Source organism: Mauremys reevesii, linkage group 6, assembly GCF_016161935.1.
Source record: "Mauremys reevesii isolate NIE-2019 linkage group 6, ASM1616193v1, whole genome shotgun sequence".
Lineage (NCBI taxonomy): Eukaryota > Metazoa > Chordata > Testudines > Geoemydidae > Mauremys > Mauremys reevesii.
In genome coordinates this window covers 55,801,003-55,821,011 of record NC_052628.1, presented here as the reverse complement: position 1 = coordinate 55,821,011, position 20,009 = coordinate 55,801,003, and the positions used below count along the sequence as shown (strand labels likewise).

The 20,009-nt window shown below is 40.3% G+C and overlaps 1 long non-coding RNA gene across 2 annotated transcripts in view; it reads left to right on the top strand.

Moving 5' to 3' along the window:
* Positions 1 to 4,870, top strand: part of LOC120408645 — a 28,327-nt gene extending 23,457 nt beyond the window's left edge. Inside the window, exons 3-4 of one of the 2 annotated variants that reach the window (XR_005600844.1) lie at positions 3,124 to 3,220; positions 4,680 to 4,870. This is a non-coding gene — a long non-coding RNA (uncharacterized LOC120408645). The remainder of the gene's footprint in view (positions 1 to 3,123; positions 3,221 to 4,679) is intronic. The other variant, XR_005600845.1, reaches the window with a different exon arrangement.
* Positions 4,871 to 20,009: the final 15,139 nt, after the last annotated feature.

The following is a 20,009-nucleotide window of genomic DNA, read 5'->3' as shown; positions in this document are numbered from 1 at the left end:
AGCCTCTCGAGCCTCCCGCCCGGTTCTCTCTCTCTGACTGTGGGTGACGCTGTGGCGAGGAACGCGGACATAAGCCACGCCATAAGTGCAGCGGCGCAGGCAGCAGCGATCGCAGGCGCGGTGTGCAGCGCGGCGCTGTAACCCACCCAGAGAGAGCGCGAGAGATTCCGCCCGGCGCTTTGCGCAAAGAAGAGAGGAGAGGGATTGTTCGTTCAATGATGACACATTTTCCCCCAGCATGCATTGGGAAATCCCCAATTCCAATGGGGGCGGGGGGAGGGAACTGTGGGATAGCTTCCCACACACCGCTTCCAAAGTCGCTGGCTGGCCTGTGAATGTGGACTCAGTAGAAAGAATTTGTGTATTTAGTATGACACAACAAATTTTTATATTCGTCGAATCCACACAAATTTTAAGTAGTAGATGAAATAGTCCTGTAGTGTAGACAAGCCCTTAGTGATTACTTAACATGGAAGTATAGAAATACCTGAAAAAGTCTTATTTCTGATGTAGTCAGAACTGGAAATTAGCGGGAAGTAATCTTGAGAAAAACTCTGTTCTCATGAGATATTGTGCCAGATTTCTAGACTGAAAAGGATCAGATAAGCTTTGGAGGTGCAAAAAATTGGCTGGTTTCCTGTCACTAGAACTGGCAGACCATAGTGAGAAAATTGTACCATGCTTGGCTTCAGTCAGTTCTGTCACTGTGTCACTAAAATAAAACAAATTTGTTTTTTGGTTTTCAAAAAATACTTAAAAATAGAGTCTAATACAGAAATCAGCCTATGTCAGGATAGGGCCTGTAGGTAGTAAACATTGATTTTATTCTGTAAATTACTTTGTAGTTGATATTTTGTACAAAGCAGCATAGTCTTTCAGTAACTGTAGATTGCTGAATACCTTTTTATATAATCTTCTATACAAGTATTCTTACAACTTCCTATGGTGTCTATAAGTCACTTTTTAAAAAAAAAAGTACAGGATGAAACTGGAGCAGACAAATTAAAGGATACAGTTCACACTCAGTTATGACTCTTGCCAGGAAAGCAATCTATCAGGAGATGACTAAGGAGTTTCAGATGTGTGAATTTGCCAATGGGACCTGGTGATGTGCCAAAAAAGAGTCATAACATTAGGAGTGAAGAGAAAAGCTCAGATTCTTCAGCAATGTCGTTGCTGGTGGAAGAAGAGTTAGTCTTCACAAAGAAGAGAAGGAATTATCTTCTTCCCTTTTGACAGGAGAATTCAGGAAGAGTTGGAAGCAGCCAGTAAAGCAGAGTTCCCCCAACATTACAAAGTGCAAGGCCCAGGATAGACAATATTCAGTTCTGCATTCATTGACAGTAAGTCGTTGGCAGAGCTGGCACTGGGCAGCTCAGGAGAGTCATGGATTTTAAAACTGGAAAGAACCACTATGATCATTTAATCTGACCACATGAACAACACAAGCCATAGAATATCACCCAGAAAGTCCTACAATATACCCAATTAGCCTCAAGATTTTCCACAGACTGCCTGCATGACCGTAGAAAGTCACTTGTTCTCGCTGTGCCTCTGTTTCCCAATTTGAAAAATGAGAATAACCACTCCATCTCACTTGGGTGTTGTGAGGATAAATTCATTAATGTTTGTAAGGTTCTCATATACTAAAGTGATGGGGACTTACAAGTAGATAGAAGGCATATTCATAATTTGCTAATCAAAGAAGGTGCTGATTTTTTTTTTTCTATATTCCTCTCCACTCCCATGTTCAAGAATAGCCCCCCAACCAGAAACAAATACTCACCAGCAACTACACACCACACAACAAAAACACCAACCCAGGAACCAAACCCTGCTACAAACCCCAATGCCAAATCTGTCCACATATCTATTCAAGGGACACCATCATAGGACCTAACCACATCAGCCACACCATCTGGGGCTTGTTCACCTGCACATCTACCAATGTGATATATGCCATCATATGCCAGCAATGCCCCTCTGCCATGTACATTGGCCAAACCGGACAGTCTGTATGCAAAAGAATAAATGGACACAAATCTGACACCAGGAATCATAACATTAAACAACCAGTAGGAGAACACTTCAGTCTTTCTGGTCACTCAATAACAGACCTAAAAGTGGCAATTCTTCAACAAAAAAACTTCAAAAAAAGACTCCAACGTGAAGCTGCAGAACTGGAATTAATTTGCAAACTGGATACCATTGGATTAGGCCTGAATAAAGACTGGGAGTGGTTGGGTCATTACAAAACCTAAACTTAATTTCCCCATTACTAATTTCTCCCTACTGTTACTCACACCTTCTTGTCAACTGTCTGTAACGGGCCACTGTCTTACCACTTCAGAAGTTATTTTTCCTCCCTTGGTATCCTGCTGTTAATTGATTTATCTCGTTAGACTGACCTCACACTTGGTAAAGCAACCCCCATTCTTTCATGTATTTTTACCTGCTCATGTATTTTTCACTTCATGCATCTGATAAAGTAGACTCTAGCCCATGAAAGCTTATGCCCAAATAAATTTGTTAGTCTGGCACAAGGACTCCTCATTGTTTTTGTTTGTCGGTGTAGATTTGAAAATGATTTGTCTGTTTACAAACCTGAAGCCAGCATTTTATTTGGTAGTGATAGCTTCTTTGAAAAATAGGATACATACAGTACAAATCATTGGCTAGCCAATTTATTAAATTCAAATGATTCATTTGAAGGAATACATTAACTAGGCCAAGTTCTGAGCTAACTTTCACCTCATGGAAGACCACTGAAGAATGGACAGGGTATATAATACAAATAGAACGTTGCAACACTTTTCAGCCACGGAGATTACAGATCTTGATTAGCCCATCAAATTGCTATGCTACTTTTTTCACTAAAGTAGAGGAATGTCTATTTTCATCACATGTGTAGAATAATGGTGGCATGCGTCTTTGGTCTTTACCCAAATGCAGCATGTTCTGGTATCAAGATTCATTAATTAAAAGACTATTCAGTGACAAGCAAACTAATAGCACTTCACATTAAGCTGAATTACAATACCCAAACACTTTATTGTATTTCTGCCAGTTCCAGTAACTATATAATTGCGTCCTCATTCTGACATCCTTCTATTGATATCATAGATCCATTGTGGCATCTGATTCCAAAATCTACTCAACAATTTGCTATGCTGAAAACAAAAGGGTACCGAGTGGAGAAAACATTGGCTGTAAATGCAGGGTAAATATCACTGAGGAAAGTATCACTGAACAATAGAACACATGCAGCTGTCGCTGCCACACAAAAAATTAGCACATAAGATGTGAGATCTGCACAGGCAAGAAAACTATGCCCGTGGTTCTCCACCTATTTCATAATGTCTCCACATCACAAACCAACAATTTATAACATTCTCCCATCCAGCCAACCATCCTTTGCCAAAAGTCATGCCTCCAGGCCGTCTCTTCCTCTCTTTTTCACACCATATGCCTTCAACCCAATTTTTTTACCAAGCTGCAATTGCCCATTTTAGATACCCAACCTATGGCTATCTGAGTTGCTGTTGGCCTGCATTTGAGTCCAGATCCTGTTGTCCTGGCTGTTTTTCCTGGCACAAGGTGTTCCCTGCAGTGTTCTAAAGGTCTGTGCAGGTGTACCAGCTGCAGGAGAGGAAAAGCAAATGACAGCAAATGACCAAAAAATATGTATACAGCACTTCTCTTTAGCTGCTGCCTGCTTTAGTTGCTACTTGCCCACATCTTAGAACATAAGACGACCACACTGGGTCAGACCAAAGGTCCATCTAGCCCAATACCCTGTCTTCCGACAGTGGCCAATGCCAAGTGCCCCAGAGGGAATGAAAAGAACAGTTAGTCATCAAGTGATCCATTCCCTGTCACCCATTCCCAGCTTCTGGCAAACAGAGGCTAGGGACACCATCTTGTTAAGTTCACTTTTGATTTGTCCTCTTAAGTGGTTTTGATTGTTACAAATCAACTGTTCTGAGGACAGCACAGGAAAAAGTAAAGATGGCATCCAGCAACTCAGGAGAAAAATGGGAAAGAGGGTTCAGTGGTGGGAAAATGAGTGTGCAAGGCCATAGAAAAATATTGGTGTGCAACTTCTGCATGTTACCTGCAGGCTGCAAAGTACAGAGCAATTTCTAATAGAGAGTGGAATGACAGCTATACACAAAGAACTTCTGTAACAGTCACAAGTCTCCTTATGTTACACATAAGAGTCCTATTGCAAGGAAAGGTCATCATTCTTTTGCCCTGGACAATCCAGAATGAGGTGGCAGTTAGCAAGATGACCTCTTCTGTTTCTGCTGCTCACCAGCTCAGCCTCATAAATGCCTAAACTCATATACAAAAATGTTAATGCTTTCCAATTGCTATTCAGAATTTATATTTATTCTATACAACATATCCATTAGTGCATCTATCACTGGTAAATTTGTTACTGCTTCAAACGTACAATACATAATGCTGCAGCAATTTCATTTTACAAGCTAATAATGTACTGTAATGTAGCTTACAATATCATGTAGATGTATTTGATTAGGGAGGTTCTACAGTCAGTCAGGCTGAATAGTGGATTACATGAGATTCAAGTTTTTAACTTATTTACTGTACAAATGAACAGCCTTGGTGCACAATAAATGTGTTAATTTAACAGGTGTATCATTTTCTCTTTTCAGATATTCACTGAAGAGGAACAAATGTTAAGCAGTCTATTTTGACTCAAATTGAAGTACAGCAGACTTACAATGTTTTTGACACTTGACATGTTTATTCTTTTAAAGAGAGCCATAATCACATTTAACTGTTTTGTGAATTTCACTTAACTGCTTTATTTCATTGACAACACTAACTTTTCAAGCACAGAAGATATGACAATAATATGGTTTTCTGAAATGTAGTAAATAAAAATTATAGATCTCTTGCAAATGCAGGAAAGCTTTAAAAAAATCTTGCTCTCAGAATTATTTTTCAAAAGTTTCAAACTTTTCCATTAAAAAACAACCAACCAAACATGGTGTTTGTAGCACAGCGCTACCCAGTGCTTAATTTGTGATTAAGGAGGTACTGGGGCTCAAACAAGTAGGTGCTGGGGCTCAAGCATAAATGATGCAGCAAGCCCAAAGGTGCCGGGGCTATGAACTGCCAAACCTAGAGGTGCTGGGACTCAGCCCTGGCACAACTTAAGCACTGGCATTGCCAATAGTTAATGTTGTGTATGATTGCAGAGGAAGGAATGGCACTTGTGTATTGCCAGATGTGAAAATAAGAGTGAGGCAAAGGTGCGTGGAAGAGACAATGATTAGGAGAGAGATTTTAACTATAACAAGGCTTAATCTTTCTGCCAGTTTTCAGGGCTTATCACCCCACTTACACTGGGAGGAAGGATGGTTCTAGTAGTTACAGTGCTAGCCTGGGACTTGGGTTTGAGTCCCTGCTTCATCACACACTTCATGTGCGACCTTGAAATAATTGGGAGTTAGCCAGCTAGGCCCTTGTAAAAATCTCACTAAACACCCATCTGCATCTTTGAGCACCTACATACCTTCACAAATCTGACATTTCAGCCTGGTCTACATGTAGCTCTGTTGCTCCAAGGTGTGAAAAATTCACAGCCTATGAGCACTGTAGCTATGTTGACCTAACCTTCAGTGTAGAATCAGCTAAGTGGATGGAAGAAGGCTACTCAGGGAGGTGGCTTACCTGCAGTGATGGAAATAACCTTTTTGTCACTGTAGAAAGTGTCTACACTATGGTGCTACAGTGGCATAACTACAGCACTAAACTGTGATGCTGTAGCACCTGTACTGTAGACATGGCCTCAGTCTCTGTACCTTAGTTCCCCATCTGTAAAATGGGGGTAATAGCACTTTCTTACCTCACAAAGGGTGGTGTGAGAATAAATACACTGAAGATTGAGAGGCATTGAGATACTATGGTAAAGGGGCCAGATATGAACCTAATATTGGCTTGTCATTGATGAGACAACAATGATTGCATTTACTCCCAATTTACACCAGCATCAGACTTATCAGCATCAGAATTTTGTATGTGGAGCAAAAATAAATAATGTGAACTAGCCTCTTGTTTTTGTATTCTACATACAAAAGGATTCAGCTAAAGGAGTATGGCCATTAATGGTTTCTGAGGTTAATTATTTTCTCCTTTCCAATGACATTACCCATGTAGTATATGCATATTAAACTATATTGTTGAATTAACTTAGCTCAGTTATTTAACTGAGATGCTAATAGACCAAATTCATCATTGGTAAAACTCCATGCTCATCATAATATTTATGTAGCATTAAAAAAAAAGAAAAGAAAAAGAAAAAAAGTAGTTTAGCTCCCTAATCTGGCTATGTTCCTTGTAATACATTCCAACTGAAAAATGGGACACAACAGGAAATAGTTTACAATTTTTTATGTAAAAGGGGACTATAACTGTCACTTCTATTTAGTTTATAGTTTCCCGAGTTTTGCCCGTCTTTTATCCCATTCGGATGGGCTACTTTTTAATTTAACTCTATCATGAGCAAATTACCCACATGAGCACTGGGGGAGGGAAAAATTACATGAATAGCTTTGAAAATCCAAATCCTCTGCACATTATTATGAAAAGTAATATTTCATCATTTCTTTACTCATCCTTAGTGCAGCCGATCAAATGGGAACATTTCTCCTACACTCCATAGGAAAGAGGGGGCTTGGAACACACAGCAGTTATTGGAAAAGGAAGCTAAAATATATGCTGTTAATGAAGTGAAATATTTTTCTCTTTGAGGTAAATTGAAACGACATGTGAAAACCCTTCTTTTTATTCCACTGCGGGCAAAAACCCCTCTTTTCAGATCCAAAGCCCAGTGACATCAGTGGGAATGCTTCAACTGACATCAGTAGGCTTTGGATCAGGTGGTCCAAAAAACCCATATAGACTGAAAGGTAGAAGACCAACTGATCTTATGGCAGAAACTGTCTGTGGTGGTAATGCACAGTTTGCATAGATAATCTTGCCTGTATTGCAAGCATTGCTTTCATTCCACAGCATATATCCAAAGCAAAAAATTGGGATTATGTTTTTTTGTTTCAATATCCAATAGGCATCTGTGAATTGGCTCTTTTCTAATGTGATTCAGGGGCCTATACTGCATCCTGTTTGTACTCTGCTAACACCTCTGGCTTCCACTTCATGTGACATTTGTCTCTACAGTATGCAAAGTGTTTGGAGAAGAGGGGTAGAAAAACATCCAAAACCTGACAGCATCTTTCATACATTCTGATCTGTTATAACAAAGTGAGGATTAATTGGTATGTGCTGCTTTTCAGGCTACAAATCTATCTTGGAATCTATTAAATTATTTTGAATAATAAAAAAGAAATAGATCATTTTCAATTCATGTTGCAAAATCTGCTATGAATATGATCTGATATTTGTGCATGCATATCAAAAGGAATACACTAAAATGTTGGAGAAAAGGCCACAGGGCCTGTCATGCTGTATTTTTTCCTTTTCTCAGGTTCTTTTGCCTATTTACTCCAGATTCCTCTCCGTCCTCTCTTTACTTTATCAATGTACTTTCATAGTGAGGTAAAACAAGTACAGTAGAAATATAGTATGAAGTAGAGCCATGGAGTGGGACTGGGGTCCCACAGGTTTCACTGCCATAATAGCGGGAGTGGGTAAAATGTACTTTGTTGCACATGGGCTTGGATGGGCAGAAAAAATAAACTATGGTAATTTGCGGGGAAATACTAAATCTCTCATCAGTTTGTCATAAATAGAAATTGAGCAGTGGAAAGCAAGTTTTTATTTAGGTTTAAATATTTAAATTTAAGTGAGGGATAGAAAGAAATGTGATGTCTCTTATAACAGGTGTTAAAGTATTTTTTTACATTCTTTTAGTGGTAAAATTGTGTCTGAATTCTGTTTCTATATATATATAGAATATATTAACAAAGGGACAATCTCTTTCTTGCAGAATTTGTGGAATCTAAGATTTTTATGGGTGGGAGCGGGATAAAAATGCAAGAAAATGCAGGAGCGGGTGGGGAAAAAAAGTCCAGTGCAGGGCTCTAGTATGCACCTCTATGTAACTAACCAGCATGCAATCTTATTCTCTGTGCTACTGTCATCACCCAGCATGTGTATTTTTTCCCCCAATGCAACCAGATTTTAAGTGAAAACTGTCTAAGTCTCTTTCAGATCTTGCTAATGTGATTGGATGAAGGATATTTTTACGTGGCAGTCTCCTATCCTGCTATACTTACCTTCTCCCTTGAAAAAATAAAAAAAAGAAGAATAATTTCAACAGATTATATTAACATTTTAAAGAGAAACAGCTGAATAGTAATGATAAAGAATCTAAATTGTGAAAAGAAAACATCTTCTGGAAGCCTTAAGCACCTAAAGAATTCTCAGCCCGTAAGTCTCAGATCACAAGTGTTTTCTTCATACCCCGCTAATATGAAAACACCACTCTATGACTTCCAACTTGCCATCAACTAGTATAGACTGTGGAGCCCCAATTTATAGTGCAAAAATTATATTTCACATGTCAGTGTCACAAACATAAGCCTATATTGTGTCAGAAACTCCCTAAAACTTTTTAGGTTTATCTTATCAAAGCACAATAAATCTACTACTAAAATAAGCTACCCCCTGAACACACAGTCATAGTTCCAGGCAAGAAAATAAAAACTAAATTCATTTTTATGCCAGATTATCTTTGATGTAAGGATGTCACCGAAGCATTAGGTTCTCAAGTTGGTTGTTTGCAGCAACTCTTTTCAAATTCAAGTAATCTGCAATCAACCATGCTATAAACACTATTTGTGCTGTTTCCAATCCCTTGTAAATCAATAAAATAAAATTCCTTTGCCAGTAAAAAAAAAAAAAAAAGCAGATCCTCTAGTTGATGCAAGAGATAAAACAATTTGTCTAATTAGGATTGAGAAGAAAATATACAAAACATTTATGAACAAGTCCAAAGGATAAATCACACAAAACAAAGACTACAAGTGATTGTAACTGAGACATCATTTTCTCTCTTCTCTGTGTATGTTTTGCTTACTTTTTATAAACAAAAACAAATGATGAACTCTGAACATACTCTTCTCTGTAAAAAACCCACGAGTCTCCAGTCTCTCCAATGCTGCCTTTGAAATGAAAGAGGCACTACAGAGTGTCTTAATCCAAACAAGTACCATGTTGCGCCTCAATACAGTGAGCAGGAGAGAGCCTGAGAAAATATACAGAATACAACACACCATACAGTGGAATAAAATACACATAAGTATGGCGACAGCTGTATCTGAATGGTAAGTGAATCAACTTAAAGAAACTAAACCTCTACAATTCTCGATTGTGCACGCACAAGCATGCACACCCAGAATTTATTTATGAAACTGTCTTCTAAACATAGAATCTTGCACAGCAGAAAAGGCAATTAAACAGAACAGCAGGAAGCTGTCAATCACTCCAGCAACCAACAAAAGCATCTACTATCAAAGCAAATAATGTAAATGTACAAAAAAGTGCCTTCTATCAAAGCAAATAATGTAAACATGCAAGGGAAAATAAGGTTGTGTCATAAAAATAAAGAAAAAATTGGAACACTGCCTCCCAGTATATATTTTTGCTTATGTTTTCATTTGGCTAGATTAATTTTTCTACGTATTTAACCTAGAAGGTATGACATTCATGAGCTTCTCAAAGTATTTTGGAGTAGCATGGTACTTAGGTTGGTGTGGTGGGTTATTTTTGTTAGGCTGGCTTTTTTTCCATCTTAGTGTACAAATAAATGGACAGTCACAGCTTATCATCACTTAAAGATGCATGTGCATGCTGCAGTTTACTGAAACATGATTGGCTGCTACATAAATCAATCTGATAGAGATCAGTCCCATGAAGAAAAGATAAATCATTAGCTTGTGCTTTTGCAATGTAATTCATTTTAGATAGTGATTATTGATGATTTAATTCCACTAGTACATGTACATGTCTAGACCATGCTTTTATATAAAATGTTAAAGCAACAGAATATATTCATTCCAAGAAATGTCACGAGGAGGTAGTGAGTGAAATCATGTTAATGCAATACTACACATGAGATTTTTACATGCATAGAAGTTAGCAAAATCAGAGTTATGGTTCCCACAGCAAATGTAACTCAGCCCTCTGGTGTATATATATTTTCTATTGCTGTGTGTTGTGATAACTTTTCTGACTAAATAAATGTTCTGTGCAAGTATGCTCAATGAAACCAAATTATGGGTGCTGTGAGAAACATAACTTTGAATTTTTTGACTTTTGTCCTTGTTAAATCTAAACCATAACATTGTACTAATAAGATTTTTGTTGTTGTTTCTTTCAACTTTCTTTAAAAGTAGTGTGTAATTGCAGACTGAAATAAATGCAGCACAGCCTGCATCTTAATTCAGTTCAAGTCTTTCAGGTGTATGAGATAAATGATTGCACAAATGAACATATTGCACCAGATTTTGCCCATATACCATATTGCGAACTTAATTTGTACATTCAAACCCTGTTGGCGTGCGCACCGTGGCTATTTCTGCACATATCTAGCCAGTTAGGTATGTGGACATCTCTCAAACTCTGGCCCACTAGGGATGAAATTCAGGCCTTTGCAGAAGGCACCACTTATGTCCTTAAAAAGTATATAAATAGGACTTAACTGAGTCACAGGCCTTGTGCTGGCCCTCTGCAGAGAAGTGAATTTCCTCCATGTGCATTTCTTTGACTGCATGATCACTGATTACAATAGAATTGTCAGCCAACTGTGTGGATGGCTACTTAAGCTAGATCTATGCTACACACTTACTTTGGTGTAACTATGTAGCTCAGAGGTGTGAAAAATCCACACACCCCCTGAGCAACATTGTTATACTGACCTTAACCCCTCCCCCCTCATGTAGACCAGTAGGAAAACTTCTTTCTGACATAGCTACTGCCTCTCCTGGAGATAGAGTTATTAGGCTGGCGGGAGAGGTCTCCTCCATCAGCTTAGAGTGTCTTAACCAGAAGCGCTACAGTGATGCAATTGCATTGGTGCAGTTGTGCAAATGCAAGTTTATAGTGGAGGCCTGCCCTGAGACACTATTACTAATGATAATAATAGCAACAAAATGCACTTTTATAGCACTTTGAATAATAACTAGCTATTTGTTACAGTACTACCGTACTGCAGGTAATACCAATCTCGCAGGTGTGGAAGCTGAGGCAGAGAGGTGAAGTGATTTGCACAGCAGTCAGGAGTTCCTGACACACAGCCCTCTCACTTCTCTGCATCAGTTACATACAAGCTCTGTTTGGGCTGAGATTGAGCCAGGAAAATGGTGCATTCTCAATACTCACTATGCTGTTTTAACTTGTTTACAGCTCCATTCCCCCTCCCCTGCCCCCTCTCCCCCGCTAATAATTTTTTTGAAAAGTAGCAAAGCAGGCATTCTTCTTGGAAAGCAATCACTTCTTAAACAAGACAGACTTGGACTTATACAAGTTATAAAAAAGAGCATCTGAAAAAGTGTCTTAAAATATATTAAAAAAATTTTGTTTCATGCTTGGATAAGTCAAAAATCAACCAAAGCGAATCTTACCAAACTTTCCAGAAGAATTCACCTCTAGGCTGAGAGCAAGCATCAAAAAATTCAGGGCAGAAATTCACACCGGTTACTGATCTCATATCCTATCATATCATAGCAGCAAGCACAAATGGCCAATAAAGGATGGATGAGCACACTGTACTCAGAACATTTCAGACCTAACAATGGGTCAGATCATCCTCCCATGGGGAAACCTGAAACAAAGGTGAAGAGGTGGAGTAAAACTCCATAAGGTTCACCCTGAAGAATTTTCCTGAAACCATTCCCTCTGGAGGGAGGGATGGAGAGGCCATGGATTTTGGGGGCTACATCCTACTTAGCTCCACAGATTTTGGGGAGACACTTTCGGAATGGATATAGGAACCATTTTGAAGAGACAGGTGCTGCTGCACAGTAGCTGTACTACTTTTGGCTCAGTCCCGCTGCCGTGGTTTAGTAATACCAGGGAGGAGACCCAGAGAGATATTACAGCTGCAAAGCTGTATTATCTCCTACCTTGATTTATGCATGGAAATCCTCAGGTTCTACAGGGGGACAATGCTTCAAAAAGTGGCAGCTCTCCTGGTCCACTTCATTCCATCCTCACTTGTCTCCCCTGAATTTAGCAGAGCTCCGTCTCCTTGGTGTTCCAGGGGAGGCATATCTGAGCAAGACAAAGAGGAGGTAAGGGAGGAAATAAATGCTGTCACAGACGTGTCAGTGTCATATACCCAGGGGAGATCTGCACTTTTGGGATTACCTTCTTCTGCAGATCCCATGAGATGGTCCAAGTTGTTTAAATGGTTTGTGGAACTTTAATATCACTTAGAGAATATGTGTGACACTCTGCTTTTGTGTCACTGGTTCTATCTGGGAAGAAATCATTTGCGCACTCTAAGGATTGCAGGCTTGTTTTCCATTTTGATTGAACGTCATTGCAATACACATCTTTTTGAAGAAAAAATACCACCACAGCTGTACACACAACAATAAAGATATTCTAGGAACTAATTGATCCTATAGTATGGCCTGTATCATTATAAGTGAATTTGACACAGCTGAAATAGATTATACTAACTACTATTAGGTTGACAAAGTGTTTGGACTGAAATACGTTAGCTTTTCTTGGAAAGGTTGTTATATTGTTCAGACATCTTTTTCTCTGAAGAAAAAAAATTGACTTTGTCCTGAGTTCCACAGTAGAGTTAAAAGTTGGTATTTGTTGGGCACCGAGCTTGTGTGTCTGTGAATGCTGCAAACTTTTTCCAAGTGATGTTTTACAGAATTGCTTTTAAAAACCCCAGAGGGTAAATACTATTCTAAGAATAAACAGAAAAATGCTGACCTTGTCAGATTTAGCTGCTGAAAGCAAAGCTGTTTTAAGACTTGGAGGATCAAGGGTCATGGTTATAAACAACGCAGATAAAAAAGAAAAGAAAAGAAAAAAAGAAAGCTAGAAAGAAAAAAAGAACCACACCATGAATACAAGTAATAAATATGTTGACCTTGACAAAAAGGGAATGAGATATTTATGCAAAAGAAGAATGGAAAAGAAAAAAAAAGAAAGAAGAAAAAGCCCACAAACTGTACTTGGAAAAATGTTTCTTAGAGCTTGTTTAAAGCCGGAAATGAGTCACTTTAGCTTCATCTGTTTTTGGTTTCAAAAGGGGAGAAAGGTCAAAGCTTCTTTGTTTTAAACAAGCTGGTCACTACTTCTGAAGTGTAACATGATAGGGTTCAAAAGCCTTAATGAAACTGGTATTTCACTGACAACCTGGGCTGCAGCACCTCGGCAGTTGCATAGTCATGTATTCTAAGTCAAAGGAGTTTTACAAACAAAGGCACGGCAGAGCGTGACTTTGTTCATGACCTTCATACCTCAGTGCTCCTGTGGCAGCCATATGGGCAACGTGATGGCTAAATCTGCCACCCCCTACTACACTTTCACAAATTGCAGCTGCACACAAGGAACACCAGAGTCATGTTCACAGATGTAAAATGGAACCATTACTCTGAGCTCCATACAATGCCTTTTAAAATAGATTCTAATAGGGATTAAATTGAAAATAATTCCGTAGAAAACTGAAAGCATTAGAGAACCTCTATGTGACAGTAAAAATTCAAACAAGTATTCCAACTACACACATGAGTAACGTCTGGAAAAAATTAAACCCTTAGAACACTATAGGTTTAAAATTATTTTAATGGAAATGGACATGTTGAAGACTAGGAGAAGCACTGTTCCTTTAAAGAAAGTTTGAGTGACAGTTTGTTAACCCTCTGACAGCCAGTCATACCCTTCCAATTATAACTGAGCCAGGAGAGAAGCTAGGTGAGGGGATAGCATAATGAAATAGTGTCACTGACAGGCAGTGGTAGTGCATTGGGCAGCAAGTTGGGAAATAGGGAAAAATCTTAAAGGAGGATCTCTGAAGGAGTCAGTGCTATCTATCAAGCTGTGCTGCAGTGGCTCAAAAGCCTGAGTACCAACCTCAGGGCAGATTGTTAAGAAGCAGGGTACGAACCCCAAATTGGTTGTGAGTTCTATACTTAGATTTCACCAACCAATTGTCAAGTGTAAACTCCTCAGGCACTATAACAGCCTTAACATGGAGTCACACACAGTTCCCTTGGGTACTTCAATCTGTCTTGCCGCCTAGGTAAGCCTACCTTTGTGATAAATGGTCCCTTACACCATGAATCACAGCAATATTCAGGTTACTTCCCATCCCAAAGGACCAGTCTCTCACCCCAGGTCAATTGCACTTTAGATCTCACACAAAGACAATGCTTGTAGCCAATCCTATAATAAACTATCTGAAGATTTATTAAATAGGAAAAGGAAATGAGCGTTATTTACAAGGTTAAGGCAGGTGAACATATACAAACACATAAGTTACAATCGTAAGTTTCAAAAGGTAATAGAAGTTTTTATAATAAGCAAGCTCTATATGTCTGTTAGAGCCAGTCCAGGCTACGCCCCAGGGTTCTCTTGCTCATGTCTAGAAAACCTTGCCCTTCAGCTTGCAAGCAGCATTGAGGTACAGTTCCTTCTTGTTAGGAGTTTTTTATTCCCTTCCCCCTTGCATTCTGAGCTTCAAACTCAGCTGATGGGAGGAATTCGCTTGCATGACTCATGGGGAAGTGGGGGCTGGGGACAGCAATCAACAATTTTTTTTGTCCTGTTTAATGTTCCACAATAGTCATCTAGTGTTGATGGGTCTTCCCTGTTGGGCAGGACAGAAACACCTTTGGTTGGAGATCAACATTTCATACTAGTTAATGTTTCTCTCTTGTCTAGTGATTTATAGTTACAGAGACTTGTAATACAAAGGCTCAGATATCTTATAATATGGGATACAGATAGGGCTGCCAACTTTCTGATTGCAGAAAGCCAAACACCTTTGCCCTGCCCCCTGCCCTGTCCCTTCTCTGAGGCCCCACCCAGGGCCGGCTCCAGGCACCAGTGCAGCAAGCAGGTGCTTGGGGCGGACAACGGAAAGGGGTGGCACATCCGGCTCTTCGGTGGCGGGTCCCTCAGTCCCTCTTGGAGGGAAGGACCTGCTGCCAAATTGCTGCCGAAGAATGAAGCAGCATGGCGGAGCTGCTGCCGATCGCGATTGCGGCTTATTTTTCCCCCGCCGCTTGGGGCAGCAAAAACCCTGGTCCCATCCCCACTCACTCCATCCCCACTCTGTCGCTCACTCTATCCCACCCTCGCTTATTTTCACCGGGCTGGGCCAGGGGGTTGGGGTGCGGGAGGGGATGTGGGCAGTGGGGTGGGGCTGAATATGAGGGGGTTGGAGGATTTGAGGGGCCTCAGGGCTGAGGCCAAGGGGTTTGGAGTGCAGGATGGGGTGCGGGATGCAGGCTCTGGGAGGGAGTTTGGGTGCAGGAGGGGGCTCAGGGCTGAGGCAGGTGTTGGGGTGTGGGAGGAGGTGTGGGGTGCGCTCTGGGAGATGGTTCAGGGCTAGGACAGGGGATTGGTGTGCAGGAGGCAATGCGAGGTGCAGGCTCCAGGTGACGCTTACCTGAAGTGGCTTCCGGAAGCGGCTGGCATGTCCCTGTGGACCCTAGGCATACAGGCGACCAAGGAGCTCCATTCGCATGCACCACCTCCACAGCTCCCATTAGTTGCAGTTCCTGGGGTGGAGACTGTGCGTGAAGCCTCCCTGGCTGCCCCTGGGCCTAGGGGCCTCAGAGACATGCCGGCTGCTTTCGGGAGCCACACGGATCCAGGGCAGGCAGGGAGCCTGCCTTAGCCCCGCTACACTGCATCACCGACCAGACTTTTAACAGCCTGGTCAGCAGTGCTGATGATCCGTCAGGGTCCCTTATTGACCAGGCATTCCAGTCTTCTTTTGTGCTGCCACCTATGCCTGGAACATCACCCGAAGCAGTATTCGGTAAGCATCCTCCCTCCCTCTTCTTCAGATCAATTTAAACAACTGACCTGTCGGATAATGCCCTGAAGCCCATTTATGCTGATATCCACATACTTCTCCTTGTTTATTAGCTATACTGTAACTATTCTTGCCTTTAGTCTGTAAGTTCTTTGGGGCAGGAATTTCTTCTTCTGGATTTTATAATATATAATATACTTGCCAAAAAAGGTGCCATTTGCTCCAGAGTACTGCAAAATAACAGTAATAATGACAACAGAGATATGGAGCGCTATCAGCAAAATGAGGGAGGGTTCATTGAACTCAGAGGAAAGACAGTTGCTATCCTTGTAGGTACAAGTGATTTTGAAAATGACACACTTTGTTATTCTTTGCTGCAGCAATCCTTAAAACAAATAATTCACAACTATGAATTATATAATAAAACACAGGGAGAAAAGATTACTAGTTGAATGGCCTTTAGCTATTTCAGAGATGGCAACCTCTTCACTGTTAAAAGTAGGTTTTGAATCTGGATATTATGCAGAATCACACAAGGAGCTTGACTTGTTCAGACTAGCAATATGGAGGCTGAGAGGGGATTACTCTTTATAAATATATCGGGGGGTTAAACACCAGGGAGATTGATGAGCGTTTTAAACTAAAGGCACAAGAACAAATGGGTATAAACTGGACATGAGCAAATTCAGCCTTGAAATTAGAAGGCTTCTAACCACTGGAAGAGTGAGGTTCTGGAACAGCCTTCCACTAGGAGCTGTGGGGAAAAAACAACTTAATTAGTTTTAAGAGAGAGCTGCACAAATATATGAGTGGGATATTCTGATGAGGTTACTTTTGATTGTGAAAGGCAGGTCTTAGCTGCTCTGAGGGTCCCTTCTGGCTCATGGCAGATGTTCCTAAAATCTCATGCTTAAGGGCTTTCACTTACCTGCAGGGGTCAGGAAGAGATTCTCCCCTTTACTCCCCAAAAAAGTATTCTCTCGTGTGTAAGTGTTTTATCTCCTTCTTCTGAAGGATCAGAGATGGCTACAGCTGGAAATGGGATACTGAGATAGCACTGAGCAATCTTTCTTTTCACATGCTTGGCTGGTTGGGTCTTGCTCACGAGTTCAGGGTCTAACTGATCACCATACATGGGGTTGTGAAGGAATTTTTCTCCAGGTCACATTGGCAGTTACTTTAGGGGTGAGGGTTGCCATACTCTGCAGCATGGAGTGCAATTAACTTGCCAAGATCATTTTGGTATACTTCATTTAATCAATTTCTTGCCATTGCAGGGGCCTTGGGCATTGGTGCATCTCAGTCCTTCCTATTCGCTGTCTGTAGCACATAATAGTCTACATTCCTGAGGGCTGTAATACCATGGTCTAATTTCAGTTGCTGGCTTTAGTGTGCAGGTTCTGGGTGGTGGTGGTCTGTGATATGTAGGAGGTCAGCCTAGATGCTCAGGTGGTCCCTTCTGGCCTTACATTCTATGACTGCATATGGTTTTCAGAATAGAAAAATTACAACTACAATCTTAACCTTCACTCTAGTGTATTCACTTCACTCCATCTCTTCAGCAATCTCATAATAATCATAAATGTCAGATGTTGGTCTTGTCTTCACACTGAGTTAGTCTGAGTGGCAAGACAAGGTATGGATCTATAGAATACTAGCTTCCATGGAGCCTTCTACAGCACACAAATTTCCATAGGGTGCTTTGACATTCTGCTGTTTGAAAGAGGAGCACATCAAAGTGCTCTACAGAACTTTTGCTGCAGTGGTGCAGTGTCCACATGGGACCTTACTGAGTGGCAAGCTGGTGAGCTGTAGATTCATACCCTTGCTGCATGCTAACATCCAACTGACTAGCCCATTGAGAGGTGTAGCTTCTTCTCGTCCCAATGTAGCATCCATAGAACTTTCTGTCATTCTACAAGTCCCAAATAGAAATCAAACCTTTCAATTTACAAAAACCAAACAAATCAGTAAGCTACTGCTAACAACAATCGGGTTCCTCATTGTGGGACAGAAGCTTCTTAGCTTACGTTGTTTGCACAGATAAGTAGGCCTTTTGGCACTCTCTGTAATCACTTTACAAAGATTGAGAACTTCTTGATCAAATTCAGTTGAGTATGAAAACGTTCCAGTCCAATAACTCATTCACCCCCATGAAATTCTAACAAGAGATGGTATTCTTGACCACTAAGCAGCAATCATTGAATACTACATTTTGTTTAATGGGATTGGGAATGGCACTGGTCTTTTTTCTGCTCAATGAACCATGTTGAAACACTTTTCATATCTCAAAACACTTCATGATTGTCTTCAAATAAATCTGTGTTGACAAAGCATCATTACATCAAGTTATCCCACTTCTCCACCCGTTGGAAAAAAAATGAACAAAATGAGAAAATACTCAACCCTCAGCCAAGCTCTTCTATACACTATAAGTGGATGAGAATTAATATGGTCTCTCTCTCTCTCTCTCTCTCTCTGCAGAGTGCAGGTGGGTTTTTAATGTGAAATATTAACTTTTTCGCCCTACCTCGAAAACTACTTACATCTGATAAATTCAGAAAAGCTTCATATATGCCATTGAACTCTGGGGGGTTTATGTGAACCAAAGGCCACCAAGTCTTTGAAGACAGCATATCTGTATTGAACATCATCAGATTAAAAGCTAAAAGGAGGAAGGATGGTTTTGTGGTTAGACTGAGAATTAAGGCCTTAGCCAGAAAAGCATTTACGAATCTAGTTAAACTTTAAGCACTGGACTAGTCCCATTATAGTTAGGCACATGCACTGGACTGGTGCCTTACTCTCTCTTAATCTCAGTTATCCGTCTGTAAAATGGGGATAATAATGCTCTCTTTCTCCCATACTTTATTTACACTGTAAACTCTTTAGAGTAGAGATTGTCTCCTATTAGGTATCATACAGTGCGTAGCACACTTGCACCCTGATCTCCGTTGGGGCCTGCAGATTCTACCATCACACACAGTAATATTAATAAATTATCTGACCCCTCCACAATCCCCTGGTAACAATACACCATAAAATAATCTTCATAAAAGGCTCCATTTTTTGGTCTATTTGCCAGATTGTTCTGATTTGTATCCGTATCTGGTTTACATTCACCTCCCTGGCTGGCTGCTATCCGACCATTTCTACTTACTAGCTGGGAGAGGAGTCAAGCTGCTCCTTCAACAGCCAGTGATAATTGTTGCAATGTGAGGCAGCTGGCAGGCTAATGCACCTACACTAAAGCTGTGGCCTGCAGCTTGGAAAGGAAATTGAATGAATCTGAAACCTTTTGTCCCATTTGTTAATATTTTACAATTTCTTTTGATAAATCTCTTTTTTCCTGTCTCCATATTGTACAGCATGGGGCCTCTGAGTGCCTAATTTATTATTTGACAGTTCTATGCATGCTTCAAATAATGGATTGCAAAGTTACTATACTATTCCAAACAGGGTTAGAAAGTTTATTCATACAGTGAGAGAAAATGTTAAAAGTAAGAAGGAAGATTTATTTACCCTAGATTACTGAGAACTTGTAAAACACATAAATAAATGGTAGCTTCTTTTGAATGTAAGGCTTGATTGGTTCCATAAGGGTCTTTATATATTCCTGCTAAATATACAACAGATTCTACAGAGAATTGCAGAAGGGTGGTATAACTAATCTTTTACATTTATCTCTTTCTTTTAGATTCTTTACTTAAGCATAATCACAGTGATAAATCCACTTTGTGGGTTCCAGTGTGAGATGGCCAACCTGAAGTTTCTCAGACAGGCCTGAGGTCTCTAAGTCCCACAACCAGTCTCTTGTTCTTCTCATTTATCAAAGGGCCCCTATGATCTAGCTTCTGCATTTGTATGACAACCAGGAGATTGTCAATTGTCTTGGAAATGTAAAATAAACACTTTTTCTACATATGTTAATGCCATTGTTTATTGACTACTTACTCAGCTTGGATGTAATTGGGGTCATTAGGGAAACATAAGCAGCTCAGAGGCT